Below are 22,118 nucleotides of genomic sequence, written 5' to 3' on the forward strand. Positions count from 1 at the left end.
TGATGTTTTTCAGGCTGTGTAACTGGTTAAAGCTCTTTCCACAGTCAGTGCTCTGGAACACTCTCACTCGGGTGTGTGTGTCTCGGGGCTTTTCCAGTCACACTGATGTTTTGAAGCCGACAGAAAACACAAACATTTCTCCTTCTTGATTCAAAGTCCGGTGATGTTCAGTTCCAAGGAATTGAGAGACTCAGTCAGATTGAGATGTGATGTTTGAGATTTCTGTCTGTTATTCCTCCTCTTCTAATATCCTGTAAAAACAATTTACAAAAGTTACTTTTCTTCTTCTCATTTTGGAGAAGGTATCCTGAGGGTAACGAGTCTGGCCGTGGGGTTAACCCTCCGGGTCCTCAGTCTTATTGAGGAATATCCCCTTGGGTCTATTGTGGTGGTGATTCTTTTGTATTTTTGTTATTATGGGAGGGTTGATGTGTTGTTGACTTTATCCTACTCTGGTACAGACGGGGCTTTTATCTGTGAAAGGAGCAGTTTGGGGAGACTTTGGTAAAGAGCGTTGGAGGAGGGGGTAATGGCGCACGCCCGATTGTGGTGTGAAAATCTGTTCCTGTCTCTGTCACCTAACTAATGGCAGCAGTTAATCTGCAAATTTTCTCAGGGAATGTACGGGGCATCCATCACCCTATCAGAAGGAAAAAGATCCTCTCCTTTCGAAAGGAGAAAGTAAACAGAGTTTTATTACAGGAAACGCATCTGGATTATGAGGCACACTTTAAATTGAGGCGGGATTGGATTGGGCAGTTTTTTTCACCTCTTTTGCATCGAGTCGCAGAGTTGCGGCAAAGCTTATTATACACTATCCAAGCAGTCAGGGTAACTCTGCTGATTACAATGTGCATGTCAAATTCCTTTGTGCCGGTCCCCCCATCTCCCGTCCCTCCCCTCCGCCCCCTTCACTTGTCGTTTCAGGGTCCTTTCCTGGGCCCTTCACTGTACAATGGGAGTTATCTGTTATTTACAAGTGGACGGTGCCCTACCTTCCCCCCCATTGATGGGCCTCCCCCCTTCCACCCCGCGCACTCCCTGTCCTGTTTTAAACCTTCCCTTGGGGGTTCCTCTTCTTGTGTTTTTGTTCTAGGCTCTCTGGTCTCTGTGTCAGTTTGTTTCTGGTTCTCCCTCCTTGTCCCAGTAGCCCCCCCCCCCCCCTTTCCTGTCTGCTCCCTGTGATCCCGTTGGCCCCCGTACGCCCACCTCCCTCCCCAGTGTTCCATTGGCCGCTGGCTTCAAACAGGTCCTGGAACAAGTTAGTGAATGGCCTCCACACTTTGTGGGAACCATCCTCTGACCCTCGGACGGTGAGCTTGATCTTCACCAGGTGGAGAAATTCCGATAGGTCTGCCAGCCAGTCTGAGCTGTGGGTGGTGCTGCTGATCGCCAGCCGAGCAGGATTCTCCAGCGGCCAATTAGAGAAGCAAAGGCAAGGGCGTCCGCCCTCTTCCCCATAAATAGTTCTGGCTGGTCTGATACCCCGAAGACTGCCATTTGTGGGCACGGCCCCGCCCTCATAACCATGGACATTGCGTCTAAATAGGAATTCGACAAGTCTGGGGCATACCCAGAACAGGTGGGCACGGTTTACCAGGCCCCGCTGGCTACATTCACATCTGTCCTCCATCTCCGAGAAGAACCTGCTCATTCGGGTTCTTGTCAGGTGCGCTCTGTGCACAACATTCAGCTGCATGAAGCTTAGCCTTGCGTAGGAGAAGGTGGAGTTGGTCCCATTCAGTGCTTCGCTCCAGAGTTCCCACCCTATTTCCGTCCCTCGCTCTTCTGCCCATTTTTCCTGGGTTTGGTCAAGTAAGGATCGCATCCTTATTAAGAGTTGGCAGTACAGGTCCCCAGTTTCCCTTCCCCAGACTGTCTGCTTCCAGTAACTCCTCTTGCATTGTACTTCTCAGGGTTCCTGGGTATGCCGGTGTCTCCTTGTGGAGAAAGTTTTTGACCTGGAGCTCATCCCCGTTTGGTAGGTCCAGTCTCTCCGTCAGCACCTCTAAGGTCGCTAGTCTATTTCCCGTGTGAAAGTCCCTGACCATCAGTGTTCCCCCGTCCTGTCTCCACCTCTTGAAGGTGGTGTCGAGAATGGCTGGTGCAAACCTATGGTTGCCGCAGATGGGGGCCATGAAGGACACATCGGTCAGACTGAAATGCTGCCACATCTGGTTCCAGGTTCTCAGGGTAGCTACCACCACTGGACTGGTGCTGGCGGGGATGGGAGTGTTGCCTTGGCGAGGGCCCGGAGGATCATTCCTGTACATGCGGACTCGTCCATCATCAACTATTCCATGTCAGGGTCCTTTACCCATCTCCTCACTCTTTCGGCCGTGGCTGCCCAGTGATAGTATTGCAAGTTCGGGAGGGCCAGGCCTCCCATGTTTCTTCTCCATTGTAGTACTGTTTTAGGGATTTTTGAATTCTTGCCCCTCCGCACAAACGCCATAATCACCTTATCTATTGAATGGAAAAAGGCCTTGGGGATGTAGATCGGTAAGGGTCGAAACAGGAAGAGGAACCTGGGCAGTACGTTCATCTTGATCATCTGCATCCTTCCCGCCAGGGAAAGCAGGAATCCATCCCATCTCTGTGGGTCGTTTTTGACTTCCTCCGCCAGACTGGTCAGCTTCCACTTGTGGATCCGTGTCCACTCGTGGGAAACCTGGATCTCCAGGTAGCGGGATTTGTTTTGGGCTATTTTAACTGGGAGGCCCTCCAGCTCTGCCCCTCCCCCTCACCGGGAAATCTTTGTTTTTGCCCAGTTGGGTTTGTAGCCCAAGAAGATTCCGAACTCTCTCCGGGGAAGAGGGGAGGGGGGGGTTCCCGGTGGTGTACAGTCCCCTGTCGAAGGCCTCGAATGCTTGGTTGACCTTTTTTGGTTGGGCTACGGGACGGCTATGGTTGGGCGGCACGGTAGCACAGTGGTCAGCATTTTTGCTTCACAGCGCCAGGGTCCCAGGTTCGATTCCCGTCACTGTCTGTGTGGAGTCTGCACGTTCTCCCCATGTCTGCGCGGGTTTCCTCCGGGAGCTCCGGTTTCCTCCCACAAGTCCTGAAAGGCATACTGTTAATTTGGACATTCTGAATTCACCCTCAGTCTATCCGAACAGGTGCCGGAGTGTGGCGACTGGGGGATTTTCACAATAACTTCATTGCAGTGTTAATGTAAGCCTACATGTGACAATTATAAAGATGATTATCATATCAGTCTGCCTCTGTTATCCTTTACCTGGGCTATTTCCCTCGTGGCTGCCTTCTTTCTCAGCTGGTGAACCAGCAGGCGGCTAGCCCTCTCCGTGCTCATAAAAGGTCCCCCGTGCCTGGCGGAGTTGGTGCACTGCCTTCCTGGTGGGGAGCAGGTCAAAGTTCTTTTGCAGCTTCTTCCTCTCCAGCAGAAGCTCTTTGGTCAGAGCCTCGGAGTATCGTCTGTCAACCTCCAGAATGGAGTTGATCAGTTGCTGCCTAACCGCTCTCTCTTCCCTGTCTCTACGAGCCTTTTGGCGATTATTTCTCCCCTAATCACAGCCTTCAGTGCCTCCCAGAACATGGAAGGTGAGACTTCCCCATTCTGGTTGTTAGTGATGTACTTACCGATGGCCGGTGATGTTTTCTGGCAGAAGACCTTGTCGGCCAAGAGGGTCGTGTCCAACCTCCATGTGGGGCATTGGGCTTGGCCCGTCTCCAACCTCACATCCATGTAATGTGGAGCGTGGTCTGAGATGACAATCATGGATTATTCCACTCTGACTATTTCTGGAGGCACCGATTTCCCCACAACAAAGAAGCTGATGTGAGTGTAGACCTTGTGCACTGGTGAGAAGAACGAGAATTCCTTGGCCTCCGGGTGTAAGAATCGCCAGGGATCCACTGCCCCGGTCTGCTCCATGAACCACCAGGGATCCACTACCCCCAACTGCTCCATGAACCGCCAGGGATCCACTGCCCCCGTCTGCTCCATGAACCACCAGGGATCCACTACCCCCATCGGCTCCATGAACTGCCAGGGATCCACTGCCCTGTCTGCTCCATGAACCGCCAGGGATCCACTACCCCCATCTGCTCCATGAACTGCCAGGGATCCACTGCCCTGTCTGCTCCATGAACCGCCAGGGATCCACTACCCCCATCTGCTCCATGAACCGCCAGGGATCCACTGCCCCCATCTGCTCCATGAACCGCCAGGGATCCACTACCCCCATCTGCTCCATGAACCGCCAGGTGTCCACTGCCCCCATCTGCTCCATGAACCGCCAGGGATCCACTGCCCCCGTCTGCTCCATGAACCGCCAGGGATCCACTACCCCCATCTGCTCCATGAACCGCCAGGTGTCCACTACCCCCATCGGCTCCATGAACTGCCAGGGATCCACTGCCCCCATCTGCTCCATGAACGTTCTCAGTTCCCTCGCCATGCCTGTCATTTTCCCTGTTCTGGGATTGATGTGTCAGTAAATGGATCCTGTAAACAGGTGTGAAGTTCCCCCTCCCATGATCAGACCGTATCCCCCCCTTCCATCTCCCCCCCCCCCCCCCTCCTACTATAGAACATAGAATTCCTACAGTGCAGAAGGTCATTCGGACCATCGGGTCTGCACCGGCTCTTCGAAAGAGCACCCTACATAAGCCCATGTCTCCATCCTATCTCTGTAACCCGTTAACCCCACCTACCCTTTAATGGAAGCCTACAAAGGCTCTGTCTCCCTGCTCCAACCCCACGCCTACTCTGCGTTCGCCGCCCAATAATAGTATAACAGGTTCAGCAGGGCCAAGCCGCCTGACTGTCGCCCTCTCTGAATCACCGTCTTCCTAATCCTTGCCACCTTATCTGCCCACACAAACGATCAAACCAACCAATCCACCCCCATAAAGAACAATTTCGGCAAAAAGACCATTAGGCACGGAGATAAAAATAAAAACCACAGCAAAATGTTCATCTTAACCAGCTGCGCCCGATTGTGGACAGATTTAGTGCCTTCTCTGGTTAGAAGATGAATTTTACTGAGTCCGAGGCCATGCTGGTGGGGGGAGGGGGGTGTTGAAGGGTAAGCCCCGTCCTCTTGCTAAGTTTCCAATCAGGTGCTCCCCTCTTGGGATTTAAATATCTGGGAATGTCAATGACACCTCTTTCAGACAGCTATATGCGGCCACCTTTCCACAGCTGATGGTGACTATTAGGTGGGACCTTGCCTGGTGGTCGGCTCTTCCGATTTCATGGTGAGGAAGGATCGCCTTCATTAAAATGAATGTGTTGCCCAGACTGTTGTACCCTCTGCAAATGCTGCCGGTACTGCTGTCGACCAGGGTCATTAAGGAAACTAATGGAATGATTAGTACATTTATCTGGAAATAAAATAAACCTTACCTCAAGTTTGTTAAGCTCCAAATACCAAGAGAGGGGGGGTGTGGGGAGGGGTGGGGGGGGTCTCTCCCGAATGTCAGGCTTTATCAATTGGCCTCTCATCTCAGGTTCACACGGAATTTGGTTAGGATAGACCCAACATCCATCAGGCTCGATATGGAAGCAGGCCAGTCAGTTCTTCCTCTATCCAAAACTGGCATAGACTGATTACGGAATGTATCCCATTGGAATTTTTTATGTCTACTTCATAGAACATAGAACGATACAGCGCAGTACATGCCCTTCGGCCCACGATGTTGCACCGAAACAAAAGCCATCTAACCTACACTATGCCATTCATTCTAAGTCTGATGCATTTGTTAAATTATGAGACCCCTATCTCAAATACATGTGCTCCAATCTGGCTGACTTGCTCCTCCAGGGCTTTCCATCAGCGAATTCAATTCAAGTGAGCCCAGAGTAGGGCACAGTAAGGCACAGTGGTTAGCACTGCTGCCGCACAGAGCCAGGGACCCAGGTTCGATTCTTTGAGTGGCTGTGTGGAGATGCGCTTTCTCCCTGTGTCTGCGTGGGTTTCCTCCGGGTGCTCTGGTTTCCTCCCACAGTCCAGAGATGTGCAGGTTAAGTGGATTGGTCATGCTAAATTGCCCCTTAGTGTCCAAAGATGTTAGGTTAGGTGGGTTGACAATGATCAATGCACTGGATTATGGGAATAGGGTGGGGAGTCTGTCTCGGTGAGTGCTTTTTCGGAGGGTCAGTGCAGACTTGATGAAGCGAATGGCCTCCCTTCTGCACTACAGAGATTCTGCGTCATCTGTTATTTTAATTTGACTATGCTGTTAGTCTGTTTTGTAATATTTTGGGGTGTGCATTGTTACCCTTCTGTTTTTATATAATCTTACCCTCTTTCCCCACTCACTATGTTAACCTGTTAACTGGTTGTTCAATTGATCTGGCATTTCACATAGCAGCTCTAGTCCCAAAAATATCCTGCTACAAATTAATTCTCAATGTGTTGCTTGTATTTATGCGGCAATATCAGTTGTTCTACAATATACCTATTTCCCATCAATATTTCTGTTAGTCTGTTCTTGCATTCATTATTTAAAAAATAGTTAAAAAAACAGAACAAAATAAATATTAAAAGTCCATCCAACTGATCCTTGAACGTATTCAGTGACTCCCAGACTCCACTGGTCCCTGTGGAAGAGAAAGCCAGAGACTAACAACCCTCTGAGGGAAGAGATAACTGGAAATATAGAAATAGGGACAGTTCAATATTACACAACCATAAATAATAATCAATGTATTTTATTACAGAACCATAATTATCTAATCTGTACCATTTAAAAATACCAGACATATCTGTTGCATATTAATTTACTGTCCCTTAAATGTCAACCATCTCCAGGGGAAACCAGCCCTTTAATTGTGAACATTGGGAAAGAGACCATCCTTTTCGCCAGACAAATAAATGTGTCAAGCTGAGGGAGCAAAGGATGTCAATGTCTTTAAGAGAGAGAGACCTGGGCCAAGCTTTGCAGAGTCTGCACCCTCCCTGGATTCACTTCCTTTCCCTTCAGTTGCTGCAAGTGACCAATTGAAGGTCAGAATGAGAAAAGAAATGGAAATGGGGAGAAAGGAAAGTGTTTTACTCACAGATGTCGGAGACAGGAGGAAGTTTCACCTCCAAGGTCCGCTTAGTGACGTCACGAGAACCCCTGAATCAGCCAATAATAATAATCACTTGTCACAAGTAGGCTTCAATGAAGTTACTGTGAAAAGCCCCTAGTCGCCACATTCCGGCGCCTGTTCGGGGAGGCTGGTATGGGAATTGAACCGTGCTGCTGGCCTGCCTTGGTCTGCTTTCAAAGCCAGCGAGTTAGCCCTATGCTAAACCAGCCCCAGAATCACTCTGCTCAACAGTGACGTTTTGGGGTCTCAGTGCGCAGACTCGGCACGCGGACACGGAGCCCCACCCCCACCAGTTTTCACCCTGTACCTCCTCGAGACAAAGGTTTCCAAGAAACCGGCTGACGGCTCCAGCCAGAGCGAGAAGCAGCTCGATGATCTCCCCCTGGCCCAGGATTGCGCATGTCCCAAGGAAGAGGGGAAGTTGCGTAGGGGGAGGGGAGAGCCCGCCTCCTGACCTTCCTTCTGAGGTTTAGACCATTGGAAAGAGTTGTGGAACCGGAAGGACTCTCGTCCTCCAGCCAATCAGCGCCCGGGCTTTGTGTGAATGAAGATTGAGCTTCACACAGACTGAAACCTCCTCCTGTGTCTCCAAGTGAGTAAAACACTTTCTTTTCTCCCCCTTTCCATTTATTTTCTCATTCTCACCTTCAATTGGTCACTTGCAGCAACTGAAGGGAAAGGAAGTGAATCCAGGGAGGGTGCAGACTCTGCAAAGCTTGGCCCAGGTCTCTCTCTCTTAAAGACATTGACATCCTTTGTTCCAACAGCTTGACACATTTATTTGTCTGGCTAGGATGGAGGGAGTGTGTGTGGGATGGAAATTACAGTTTTGGGGGAAACAAGATGGAAAATAATATTCCATAAAAACAGAATTGTCTTTTCTGAATTTCTATCCTGTGCTGAGTAATGAATTTTGGAATCTCCTTTTACAGGATGTTTCAAGAGGATGATTTACAGACAGAAATCTCAGACCAGACATCATGTCAGCATCTGCCAAAGACATTCAGATTCACAGAGCCTGAATATCATTGGCCATTGAGTCTCGAGGGAGAAATGTTTGTTTTGACTACTTCAAAAGATTTTAATCATCAGTGTGACTGAAAGAGCACTGAGCCACACACCGAAGTGAGAGTCTTCCAGTTAACTGACTGTGGAAATAACTTAACAGCCTGAAAAAAACATCACACCATTCATAGCAGGGAGAGACCATACGTGTTCTGTGTGTGTGAGCCAAGCCGTCAACTGATTGCCAAACCTGGCGAGTCACGTAAACACCTGCCGAATGGAGAAACCATGGAAATGTGGGGACTGTGGGAAGGGATACAAAGCCCCATCTGAGCTGGAAAGTCATCGACGCAGCCACACTGGGGAGAGGCCGTTCACCTGCCCTGAGTGTGGGAAGGGATTCACTCAGTCATCCCACCTGCAGACACATCAGCGAATTCACAATGGCGAGCGGCCTTTTACTTGCTCTGAGGGGATTCCCTCAGTTATCCAACCTGCTGTCACACCAGTGGGTTCACAGTGGGGAGAGGCCTTTCACATGCTCTATGTGTGGGAAAGGATTCATTGATTCATCCACTCTGCAGAGACACCAGCAAGTTCACACCGGGGAGAGGCCATTCACCTGCTCTGAGTGTGGGAAGGGATTCGCTCAGTCTTACCACCTGCAGACACACCAGCGAATTCACACCGGGGAGCGGCCTTTTACTTGCTCTGCGTGTGGGAAGGGATTCACTCAGTCATCCCACCTGCAGATACACCAGCGAGTTCACAGTGGAGAGAGGCCGTTCACCTGTTCTGTGTGTGGGAAGGGATTTATTTGTTCATCTGAGCTGCTGAGACACCGGGGCAGTCACACTGATTAGAGACATTTTAGATGCTCTGACTGTGGTGTTAGTTGTATCTGTTGGGTTTCAGTATCCACAGTATTGATTGGATGGTTACTTGAGCAAATATAAAGAGCCATTCTTCATGCCCAGTGGGCACTGCGGGGGTTGGGCTGCATCATTGACTCACAAGATAACATTTTCGTTTCAAGTTTTATAACTTTACTTTGGTAATTTGTTTTTTGTTTCACTGCCCAGTCAATGTTATTGTTTGTTTTAAAGGAGCAGAAAGAGACACTGACTGACATCAGGTGGTGGCAGGTGGTGTATGAATGGAACATTTCACTCTGTGAACAAATCCACACCAAATAGAGATTGAGTCCACCCGAAGGCTGGATTATTAATGGAGGTTCGAGCTCACACCAAACTGAAAGGTGAAGAAGAAAATGCCACCACTTATAAGGGGGAGATCAGGAATCAAAACCTCCATTCTGTTTACAGACCAGTAGAGAGAGGAGAAATCAGGGCTGTTTAAATTAATTCCCCTCCTTTCTGTAACAAGACACACTTACAGACATGGAGTGGAGTGGGGTCAGGAGATATCTACCTGTAATGTTTCACTCTGTGAATAAATCTATACCAAGTACAGATTGGCTCCAGTTTCTTCCTTCACCATAAAGCTCTCAGGATTATAACATGGGAACACAGAACGCCTGCTGGATGGTGAAGGTTGGAAAATAACATTTCAGACAGAATCTTACAATCCCAGTAGTTTTTGTGAGAAATAACTGAAGCAAGTGGAAATTGTCAGGGTCTAATTACTCGCCGATGTTCTCGGAGTCTGAGCCATACGACCAGTGGAAGAATGAAGTGGAGATGTGGACAGGGGTTACGTCCCCACCAAGGAGGAAACAAGGTCTGGCCTCGACATTCTCACTTCCTAACAAAAGGAAAATCAGAAGCAAAGTATTCTGGGAGCTGGGCTCCCGTCGGTTGGATCCTGATTAAAGTTTTGATTTTCCATGAGGGTTTTGTTGATGAGGTTTACAAGAAAGATGATCTATTGGATGTCTATGATGCACAGTTGGACTTGGACAGATTGTGAATGAGGGTGAAAGCATCTTTTGCAGATCCAGATATAACAACAAAAGACAGAATTGGAACAGCACTAATAGGTGAATGAACCCCAGGAATGACTGGCGAACAATTAGCAGGAGTTTCAGGTCCGACTGAAAATATAATTATGAGATGAACTGCCCAAATTGGAAAACCAGGGTCATCAAAGTGACACATGGCAGAGTGAATTCTGAGGCTGAAGGTGATGATGATCAATCTGAAGGAATTGTCTTCATCACAAGGAGCTTTGATCCAGTATTTTATTTAGCGAATGCAAAGTCCCCAAGCCAAGCAGTTTCTTCCGGTCCTGCTGTGTTGAGTACGGATAGGCCTCCACTGAGTGCGGATTGGACCATCTTGTATGATGTGTGCACAGGGGGCTGCTACTAATGCCCCATCTGTGGAGGTTGGTCAAGCAGGGGCCCTGGCCGGTTCTGAACCTGTTAAGTGTGGACACTCTTTCCTGGGAAGGTTGAAAGCAGGCAGCTGTTGGGTTGGGTTTGAGACCAGGTACTTGTTTGTCAAGTCCAATGATTCCCATTCATTCGCCCAGGTGGAATTTGCGTTGACATCCCGTGTGGGAGGATTTTTCCAGATTGGCCTTCTTGATGGGGGAGACATACTTTGGGTGGGCTGAATACATAGAAACATACATAGAAAATAGAAGCAGAAGGAGGCCATTCAGCCCTTCGAGCCTGCTCCACCATTCATTATGATCATGGCTGATTATCAAGTTCAATAAGGGCAAGACTTCTGGTGGTGGCGAACGCACATCAGGTGGCTCTCCACCCAAACAAACCCAACAGAGGCTATTTATCGGGAATTCCGGTTTAAGAAGCCAGCGAACTGAACACCCTAACCCCCCCCCCCCCCACACACGCGGGGGGGGACTAATGGAGAATGGTGCTGAAAAGGGAGCTAAACGCCATGAAGGAGGCGATCAGGACGGAGTTCCACATGATGATGAAGGAGCTGATGTCGGAGGCGACAAACACAATGCAGCGAACCATCGAAGGCCTGGGAAGGAAGGTGGAGGCACAGGAGAAAACAATCCTGGAATTGGAGAAAGCTCCCTTGGACCAGAGCGACAGGATCGGAGCTCTGGAAACTGAGGCGAGAAGGTTGGTGACAGCCCAAGGGAACCTAAGAGGGAAAGTGGAGGACCAGGAAAACAGGTCCAGACGGCAGAACGGCAGAATAGTGGGTCTGCCAGAGAGGATAGAGGGTAGGTTAGGTGGGGTTACGGGGATAGGTTGGAGGTGTGGGCTTAAGTGGGGTGCTCTTTCCAAGGGCCGGTGCAGACTCGATGGGCCAAATGGCCTCCTTCTGCACTATAAATTCTTTGATTTTATGAATAACCTGAGCCTTCCCTCCATATCCATTGATCCCTTTAGTCCCAAGAGCTGTCTAATTCCTTCCTGAAATTACACAACGTTTTGGCCTCAACTAACTATTTTCTGTGATAGTGAATTGCAAAGATTCACTACTCTCTGGGTGAGGAAATTTCCCCTCGCCTCAGCCCTAAAAGGTTTACTACCCATTTTCCTCGAATTATGACCCCCAGTTCTGGACTCCCCCACCATCGAGAACGTTCTTTCTGAATCTGTCCTGTCTAATCCTGTTAGAATTTTGTAGGTCAGACTGGTTTCTATTGATGTGATCTGATCAGTATGGTCGGAGAGGCTGTTACGATCCGATCAGTATAGTCGGAGAGGCTGTTACGATCCGATCAGTATGGTCGGAGAGGCTGTTAAGATCCGATCAGTATGGTCGGAGAGGTTGTTACGATCCGATCAGTGTGGTCGGAGAGGCTGTTACGATCCGATCAGTATGGTCGGAGAGGCTGTTACGATCCAATCAGTATGGTCGGAGAGACTGTTATGATCCGATTAGTATGGTCGGAGAGGTTGTTACGATCCGATCAGTGTGGTCGGAAAGGCTGTTACGATCCGATCAGTAGGGTCGGAGAGGCTGTTACGATCCGATCAGTAGGGTCGGAGAGGCTGTTACGATCCGATCAGTATGGTCAGAGAGGCTGTTATGATCCGATCAGTATGGTCGGAGAGACTGTTACGATCCGATCAGTATGGTCGGAGAGACTGTTACGATCCGATCAGTATGGTCGGAGAGGCTGTTACGATCCGATCAGTATGGTCGGAGAGGCTGTTATGATCAGATCAGTATGGTCGGAGAGGTTGTTATGATCAGATCAGTATGGTCGGAGAGGCTGTTGCGATCCGATCAGTATGGTCGGAGAGGCTGTTATGATCCGATCAGTATGGTCGGAGAGGCTGTTACGATCTGATCAGTATGGTTGGAGAGACTGTTACGATCCGATCAGTATGGTCGGAGAGGCTGTTATGATCAGATCAGTATGGTCGGAGAGGCTGTTATGATCAGATCAGTATGGTCGGAGAGGCTGTTACGATCCGATCAGTAGGGTCGGAGAGGCTGTTACGATCCGATCAGTAGGGTCGGAGAGGCTGTTACGATCCGATCAGTATGGTCAGAGAGGCTGTTATGATCCGATCAGTATGGTCGGAGAGACTGTTACGATCCGATCAGTATGGTCGGAGAGGCTGTTACGATCCGATCAGTATGGTCGGAGAGGCTGTTATGATCAGATCAGTATGGTCGGAGAGGCTGTTATGATCAGATCAGTAGGGTCGGAGAGGCTGTTATGATCCGATCAGTATGGTCGGAGAGGCTGTCATGATCAGATCAGTATGGTCGGAGAGGCTGTTGCGATCCGATCAGTATGGTCGGAGAGGCTGTTATGATCCGATCAGTATGGTCGGAGAGGCTGTTACGATCTGATCAGTATGGTCGGAGAGACTGTTACGATCCGATCAGTATGGTCGGAGAGGCTGTTATGATCAGATCAGTATGGTCGGAGAGGCTGTTATGATCCGATCAGTATGGTCGGAGAGGCTGTTACGATCCGATCAGTATGGTCGGAGAGGCTGTTATGATCCGATCAGTATGGTCGGAGAGGCTGTTACGATCCGATTTGTATGGTCGGAGAGGCTGTTACGATCTGGTCAGTGTGGTCGGAGAGGCTGTTCCCAGCTTTTCTCGGTGGCACCACGTGTTTCCAGGATTTTACTCAGATTTTCCCATTTTGCAGAGCTATGAGCCGGGGCCTCCTCGACCGATTTCTTTAATTCCACCGCCAAGCTTTGGTGATGTTTCTCTAATCCGTCCACCACAATGTGGTCAACGTAGCCGATGGCTGATGATATAGTCGGCAGGGGAGAGGGAGAGCCAGCCCTTGCCACCTTGTTACTTGCCGAGCCCTGCGACACCTCAGAATCTGAAGAGTAATCGCACCTTTCTTGTTTTTTCCCTCCCTGGGCATTTTCAGGGGGTTTGTATCTTCACCAATCAGGTTGTTGGGTTTGGAAGTTCCCGTAAGCGTCTGTTGTACCTGAAAATCTATATTTAGAATTTGTGAGTCCCCCTCTCCTAAATACGTCACTGAAGTCCCCCAGACTCACATTTCTGTCCGCGGCCTGCTGCAATGTTCCGGAGAAGCCCAACACAAGCTGGACGAACAGCCCCTCATCTTCCGATGAGGCACTTTACAGACTTCTGGACTCGACATAAGAACATAAGAACTAGGAGCAGGAGTAGGCCATCTGGCCCCTCGAGCCTGCTCCACCATTCAATGAGATCATGGCTGATCTTTTGTGGACTCAGCTCCACTTTCCGGCCCAAACACCATAACCCTTAATCCCTTTATTCATCAAAACACTATTTATCTTTATCTTAAAAACATTTAATGATGGAGCCTCTACTGCTTCACTGGGCAAGGAATTCCATAGATTCACAACCCTTTGGGTGAAGAAGTCCCTCCTAAACTCAGTCCTAAATCTACTTCCCCTTATTTTGAGGCTATGCCCCCTAGTTCTGCTTTCACCCGCCAGTGGAAACAATCTGCCCGCATCTATCCTATCTATTCCCTTCATAATCTTATATGTTTCTATAAGATCCCCCCCTCATCCTTCTAAATTCCAACAAGTACAGTCCCAGTCTACTCAACCTCTCCTCGTAATCCAACCCCTCCAGCTCTGGGATTAACCTAGTGAATCTCCTCTGCACACCTTCCAGTGCCAGTACGTCCTTTGTCAAGTAAGGAGACCAAAACTCAACACAATACTCCAGGTGTGGCCTCACTAACACCGTATACAATTGCAGCATAACCTCCCTAGTCTTAAACTCCATCCCTCTAGCAATGAAGGACAAAATTCCATTTGCCTTTTTAATCACCTGTTGCACCTGTAAACCAACTTTTTGCGACTCATGCACGAGCACACCCAGGTCTTTCTGCATAGCAGCATGTTTTAATATTTTATCATTTAAATAATAATCCCTTTTGCTGTTATTCTTACCAAAATGGATAATCTCACATTTGTCAACATTGTATTCCATCTGCCAGACCCTAGCCCAATCACTTAGCCTATCCAAATCCCTCTGCAGACTTCCAGTATCCTCTGCACTTTTTGCTTTACCACTTATCTTAGTGTCGTCTGCAAATTTGGACACATTGCCCTTGGTCCCCAACTCCATATCATCTATGTAAATTGTGAACAGTTGTGGGTCCAACACTGATCCCTGAGGGACACCACTAGCTACTGATTGCCAACCAGAGAAACACCCATTAATCCCCACTCTTTGCTTTCTATTAATTAACCAATCCTCTATCCATGCTACTACTTTCCCCTTAATGCCATGCATCTTTATCTTATGCAGTAACCTTTTGTGTGGCACCTTGTCAAAGGCTTTCTGGAAATCCAGATATACCACATCCATTGGCTCCCCGTTATCTACCGCACTGTTAATGTCCTCAAAAAATTCCACTAAATTAGTTAGGCACGACCTGCCCTTTATGAACCCATGCTGCGTCTGCCCAATGGGACAATTTCCATCCAGATGCCTCGCTATTTCTTCCTTGATGATGGATTCCAGCATTTTCCCTACTACCGAAGTTAAGCTCACTGGCCTATAATTACCCGCTTTCTGCCTACCTCTTTTAAACAGTGGTGTCACGTTTGCTAATTTCCAATCCGCCGGGACCACCCCAGAGTCTAGTGAATTTTGGTAAATTATCACTAGTGCATTTGCAATTTCCGTAGCCATCACTTTTAGCACTCTGGGATGCATTCCATCAGGGCCAGGAGACTTGTCTACCTTTAGCCCCATTAGCTTGCCCATCACTACCTCCTTGGTGATAACAATCCTCTCAAGGTCCTCACCTGTCATAGCCTCATTTCCATCCGTCACTGGCATGTTATTTGTGTCTTCCACTGTGAAGACCGACCCAAAAAACCTGTTCAGTTCCTCAGCCATTTCCTCATCTCCCATTATTAAATCTCCCTTCTCATCCTCTAAAGGACCAATATTTACCTTAGCCACTCTTTTTTGTTTTATATATTTATAGAAACTTTTACGATCTGTTTTTATATTCTGAGCAAGTTTACTCTCATAATCTATCTTACTCTTCTTTATAGCTTTTTTAGTAGCTTTCTGTTGCCCCCTAAAAATTTCCTAGTCCTCTAGTCTCCCACTGATCTTTGCTACTTTGTATGTTTTTACCTTCAATTTGATACTCTCCCTTATTTCCTTAGATATCCACGGTCGATTTTCCCTCTTTTTACCTTCCTTTTTGTTGGTATAAACCTTTGCTGAGCACTGTGAAAAATCACTTGGAAGGTTCTCCACTGGTCCTCAACTGTTTCACCATAAAGTCTTTGCTCCCAGTCTACCTTATCTCATCCCATTGTAATCTCCTTTGTTTAAGCACAAAACACTAGTGCTTGATTTTGCCTTCTCACCCTCCATCTGTATTTTAAATTCCACCATATTGTGATCGCTCCTTCCGAGAGGATCCCTAACTATGAGATCCCAAATCAATCCTGTCTCATTACACAGGACCAGATCTCGGACCGCTTGTTCCCTCGTAGGTTCCATTACATACTGTTCTAGGAAACTATCGCGGATACATTCTATAAACTCCTCCTCAAGGCTGCCTTGACCGACCTGGTTAAACCAATCGACATGTAGATTAAAATCCCCCATGATAACTGCTGTACCATTTCTACATGCATCAGTTATTTCTTTGTTCATTGCCTGCCCCACCATAATGTTACTATTTGGTGGCCTGTAGACTACTCCTATCAGTGACTTTTTCGCTTTATTATTCCTGATTTCCACCCAAATGGATTCAACCTTATCCTCCATAGCACCGATGTCGTCACTTACTGTTGCCCGGATGTCATCCTTACCATCCACTCTGTCCTTCCGAATAGTTTGATACCCTTGGATATTTAACTCCCAGTCGTGACCATCCTTTAACCATGTTTCAGTAATGGCCACTAAATCATAGTCATTCACGATGATTTGCGCCATCAACTCACTTACCTTATTCCGAATACATTGAGTTCAACAACTTCAGACCCTGAACTCTCTCCTCCGTTTTGATTTTTTTTTTGCCAAGTGCCAGTCTGCATCTTGTTTCCCTGTTTTTTGCTTCCAGACGGAGCTGTCCTTTATTCTGCCATTAACACTTACTCTGGACCAATGCTTTGTTTCTTTACCACAATCATTACCTCTCCCTTTGCCATTTGTTCCAGGATATTTTTGACATTTAATCTCACCCACCCTCTAACCAATTGCTGACTGATGGATCTCCGTGTCTATTCGGAACCCTGGATGTCTGTTATCCATTCTCAGTTCCCAAATAACAGAGGTCAAGTCTGTGCTTTTTGGCAAAGTCCACTTGGACTTTATTTGTCAGCTTGTGCCACTGGTAAACATGTTTTCAATACAAAATTTAGAAAGTTTTCAACCAGCCCTGCAGCAAGCTAGTCAGATTGATTGTCTTTAGCGAATACGGTAGTGAGTTTTCATTCAATTACAGATCGTAGTAATTCTTCAAATCATAATACACAGGATAAAATAACTAAGTAATTTAAACAAAAGAAAGATGGTGATTAGCAAAAACAAGCAGCAAAGAAAATAGGTTTCAGAAATATAGATGGGATGATCCCAGGATGCGTTTTTCCATCCCGGCAAGTGATTTTTAAGGACATTGTTATCTTAATGTCTCACCTTCTTTTTACTTCTGATTGGCTTTAACTAATTTATAATTACTCAATTCGGCCAAAATGTCTGTCCCTGAATTTAAGAGATATTGTATTTAAATGTACTGGTGCAAATTTTCCATTCCATTGCTTGCCAATTTTCCAAATTATCCACACCTGCATCTAACATTAATTGAAAAACACAGTTTTCGTTAAGACATTATCACCCTAGACTGGCTGTTACCATAGAAACTGGACTACTCGTTCTTAGGATAGCAGCACCAGTTCTTATGATACAATGGGGCCTTTTAGCCAGTTGACATCACTGACCTTGCAGATGTGAAACCTAAGAAATTAAAGTATATGATCTGGATTAACCCTTCGTGGATTCCCAGCTATTGTTGCACTCAAGTAATAATGAAATGAAAATCGCTTATTGTCACAAGTAGGCTTCAAATGAAGTAACTGTGAAAAGCCCCTAGTCGCCACATTCCGGCGCCTGTTCGGGGAGGTTGGTACAGGAATTGAACTGTGCTGCTGGCCTGCTTGGTCTGCTTTAAAAGCCAGCTATTTAGCCCTGTGCTAAACCAGCCCCTAATATGCTTAATATGATTATAGTTAATTATTCTTAATGAGTTATCATTTAACCCTTTTACCTCTATCACCTTCCCTTACTCTCATGGTTATAGCTGACTAGAAAGTGGCCGCGCCGTCGTGAACGCCGTCGAGGTTCACGACGGCGCGAAATGGCCCCGATCCCGACCGATTCAGGCCCTGCCAATGGGCTAGGATCGGGGCCGCGTCATCTACACGTGCCAGGCCTTGTCGCCCGTGCAAAGGCGGCGCTGCATAGATGACGCGGCCGGCGCCGCATAACTGGCGTCATGGTTGCCGTCCTCTCTAAGTCCGCCCCGCAAGAAGATGTCAGACGGATCTTGCGGGGCTGCAGAAGAAAGGAGGTCCTCCTTCAGAGAGGACGGCCCTACGATCGGTGGGCACCGATCGCGGGCCACCCCACATTTCAGGTACCCCCCCGGTGCAGGATTCCCCCCCCCCCCCCCAGCGTTCACGCACCGTTCACGATGGCAGCGACCAGGTGTAGACGGCGCCGGGGAGAACCCGCCGTTTTGGCCTGGCCGCTCGGCCCATCCGGGCCTGAGAATAGCGGGGGTACAGGAGAATCGCCATTTTGGGTGTCTCCGGCGATTCTCCGGCCTGCGGCCCACGGAACTCGACTGGGCCGTTCCCGCCGCTTGGGAGTATCGCGGGGTGTCGGACCGGCGTCCCGGGAAATTTTGGCGGCCCAGGAGATTCTCCCAACCGGCGCGGGAGTGGAGAATCGCGCCCACTGACTTTCCCTTTTGTTCTACCTGACCCTCCCCCTTTCTCACCAGCATCAAATCCATCACATTTCTCCCTCTCTTTAGTTCTGAAGTAGAGATACATTGGACATGAAACGCTAACTCTGTTTCTCTCTCACTGATGCTGTCAGACCTGCTGCGTTTTTCCAGTTCTTTCTGTATTTATTTTACATCTGTCTGTAGTGGGGGGAAAACACGATTTACAATCCAGTAAATTCAGCTTTTGTGGATCATTTCAGTGGATATGTTCTCTCCCAGGCTCAAAGAGCAACAGCCCACTGGAAGCAAACCCAGTGAAACGGGCCAGTCCAGCAGAAAGAAACCCTCCAACTTCACTCACTGTCAGAATGAACATGGTTCAGTCCTGGATGTGATTAACAGCAGCAATAACAGCAGAATCCAACCCCTGTCATCACTTGTGAACTCGCTGGTGTTTCAACAGATAGGATGACCGAGTGAATCCCTTCCCACAAACAGAGAAGGTGAATGGCCTCTCCCCAGTGTGAACTCGTTGGTATCTCAGCAGCTGTGATGAAACACAGAATCCCTTCCCACACTGAGAGCAGGTGAACGGCTTCTCCCCAGTGTGAATTCGTTGGTGTTTCCGCAGGCTGGATAACTGAGTGAATCCCTTCCCACACTGAGGGCACGTGGATGGCTTCTCCCCAGTGTGAATTTGCTGATGTGACTTCAGGTTGGATAACTGAACGAATCCCTGCCCACACACAGAGCAGGTGAAAGGCCTCTCCCCAGTGTGACTGGGTCGATGAGCTTCGAGCCTTGATGGGAAACTGTATCCCTTCCCACAATTCCCACATTTCCACGGTTTCTCCATATTTTGGGTCTCCTCGTGTCTCTCCGGGTTGGACTGTTGAAGCCTCGTCCACACACAGAACACGTGTACGGTCTCTCCCCGCTGTGAATGATGTGATGTTTCTCCAGGCTGTGTAACTGGTTAAAGCTCTTTCCACAGTCAGTGCTCTGGAACACTCTCACTCGGGTGTGTGTGTCTCGGTGCTTTTCCAGTCACACTCATGTTTAAAATCTTTTGAAGCTGACAGATCCGGCAAACATTCCTCCTTCTAGATTCAAAGGCCGATGATATTCAGGTCCCAAGGAATCAAATGACTCTGACAGATCCCAGATGTGGCATTTGCGACTTCGGTCTGTAATTCCTCCTCTTCTAATCTCCGGAAAAAGGAGTCATTCTTGTCAGTACAGGATGGAAATTCATAAACAGACAATTCTAGTTTCTCTGGAACATTCTTTCCTCTCTCATTCCCCAAAAGATGTAAATCTCCATCCAACACACTCTCCCTCCATTCTCACTCTGCTGTACCTAATATTCCCCCTCCCAATTCTCCTGAAGGTGCTGATTCAGGCTGATTGACAGATCCCTGCTCACTGCTTCCTGTCCTGGACACCGAGATCGTAACAAACAGGACCTGCAGTCGGCCATTCAGCCCATCGAGCCTGCTGAACCATTCAATGAGCTCATTGCCGACCTACCTCAGCACCATTTTCCACACCATTCCCCATATCTTAGGGGCTGGTTTAGCACAGGGCTAAATCGCTGGCTTTGAAAGCAGACCAAGGCAGGCCAGCAGCACGGTTCAATTCCCGTACCAGCCTCCCCGAACAGGTGCCGGAATGTGGCGACTCGGGGCTTTTCACAGTAACTTCATTTGAAGCCTACTTGTGACAATAAGCGATTTTCATTTCTTTTTTTCATTCGTGAACTGGGTCTCCTTCAGGGCAGCACGGTAGCATGGTGGTTAGCACAATTGCTTCACAGCTCCAGGGTCCCAGGTTCGATTCCGGATTGGGTCACTGTCTGTGTGGAGTCTGCACATCCTCCCCGTGTGTGCGTGGGTTTCCTCCGGGTGCTCCGATTTCCTCCCTCATTCCAAAGATGTGCAGGTTAGGTGGATTGGCCGTGCTAAATTGCCCTCAGTGTCCAAAATTGCCCTTAGTGTTGGGTGGGGTTACTGGGTTATGGGGATAGGGTGGAGGTGTTGACTCGATGGGCCGAATGGCCTCCTTCTGCACTGTAAATTCTATGATATCCCTCGCTATCTTCAATATCTAGAAACCTATCAATCTCTGTCTTGAAAATACGTGATGACTGAGGCTCCACAGCCCTCTGGTGTAGAGAATTGGGGCAGCATGGTAGCACAATGGTTAGTACTACTTCCTCACAATACCAGGGTCCCGTGTTCAATTCCAACCTTGGGTTAATGTCTGTGTGGAGTTTGTACGTTCTCCCAGTGTCTGCGTGGGTTTCCTCCAGGTGCTCTGGGTTCTCCTAGATGTACGGGGTAAGTGGATTGGCTGTGCTAAATTGCCCCTTCGTGTCCAGGGATGTGCAGATTAGATTATGGGGTTGCAGGGATAGGGTGGAATATGGATCCGTGCAGGCTCGATGGGCCGAATGGCCTCCTTCTGCACTGTAGGGATTCTAAGAATTCCAAAGCAGCACCACATCCTCGAGTGAAGAAATCCCTCCTCATCTCAGCTTTCTCTCCATTTTCCTGCCGGTTGCTCATAATCCTCTATCATCTCGTCAATCGGAAATTGGTCGTAAAGTGGGCGCGGGAATAGCTGCTTTTCCGCAGGTTCTGGTGCCACTCGCCGAGAATCCGTCATTTATCCCGATTGCCCAGCACTCACCTACCTCATCTTGAATTAATATTTGTTGCCATGTCCCTCGAACGCTTCGGATTAGGTTTGGTAAGATTATGCTGAAAAACATCAAGAAATCCGTCGATAAAAGAATGCAGGCGGATTCAGCGGGGCTGAAGCCACATTTTCAACATGGCGGCCTGACCCTCAGGAGGTCTCGCGACCCCGCGCTCTCCGGGACTTTCTCGGAGGCGGTGAAAATGATGACTGCCGACATTCTCCGTGTTCTTGACCAGAGGCTGAGTGACCTGACTCAATATCTGTGAGCTCATGAGGCCGAGCTGTAAAACACCATGAAGAGACTCGATGATCCAGAGGAGAGAATCCTGAACGTTGAGCAAGATGCCTCCTCAGCGGAGGCAAGAATTCAATCCTTGGAAAACCGGCCGAGTGACGTGGGGGACTCCTGGAGGACTTGGAGAACAGAGGGTCAGAGAAAGAACATCCGAGTCGTCGACCTGCCAGAAGGTGTGGAGGGTGAGGCTCCCGTTAGGTTCTTTGAGGACCGGCTGCCATGTTTTCTCAAGTTGGTTGTGAAGCCTGGGTGTTTCAAATTAGAAAGAGCACATCATGGACTTCCAGTAGCAGCCACGGAGTGAGTGGGCGCACACAGGGCGGCTCAGCCACGGAGTGAGTGGGCGCACACAGGGCAGCTCAGCCACGGAGTGAGTGGGCACACACAGGGCAGCTCAGCCACGGAGTGAGTGGGCACACACAGGGCAGCTCAGCCACCGAGTGAGTGGGCGCACACAGGGCGGCTCAGCCACGGAGTGAGTGGGCGCACACAGGGCGGCTCAGCCACGGAGTGAGTGGGCACACACAGGGCGCTCAGCCACGGAGTGAGTGGGCGCACACAGGGCAGCTCAGCCACGGAGTGAGTGGGCACACACAGGGCAGCTCAGCCACCGAGTGAGTGGGCGCACACAGGGCGGCTCAGCCACGGAGTGAGTGGGCGCACACAGGGCGGCTCAGCCATGGAGTGAGT

The 22,118-nt window shown here is 48.8% G+C and overlaps 1 protein-coding gene across 1 annotated transcript in view; it reads left to right on the forward strand.

Moving 5' to 3' along the window:
- Positions 1–22,118, forward strand: part of LOC140422470 (uncharacterized) — a 250,353-nt gene that overhangs the window by 150,551 nt on the left and 77,684 nt on the right. The window lies entirely within an intron of this gene.

Source organism: Scyliorhinus torazame, chromosome 5, assembly GCF_047496885.1.
Source record: "Scyliorhinus torazame isolate Kashiwa2021f chromosome 5, sScyTor2.1, whole genome shotgun sequence".
NCBI classification, from domain to species: Eukaryota; Metazoa; Chordata; class Chondrichthyes; order Carcharhiniformes; family Scyliorhinidae; genus Scyliorhinus; species Scyliorhinus torazame.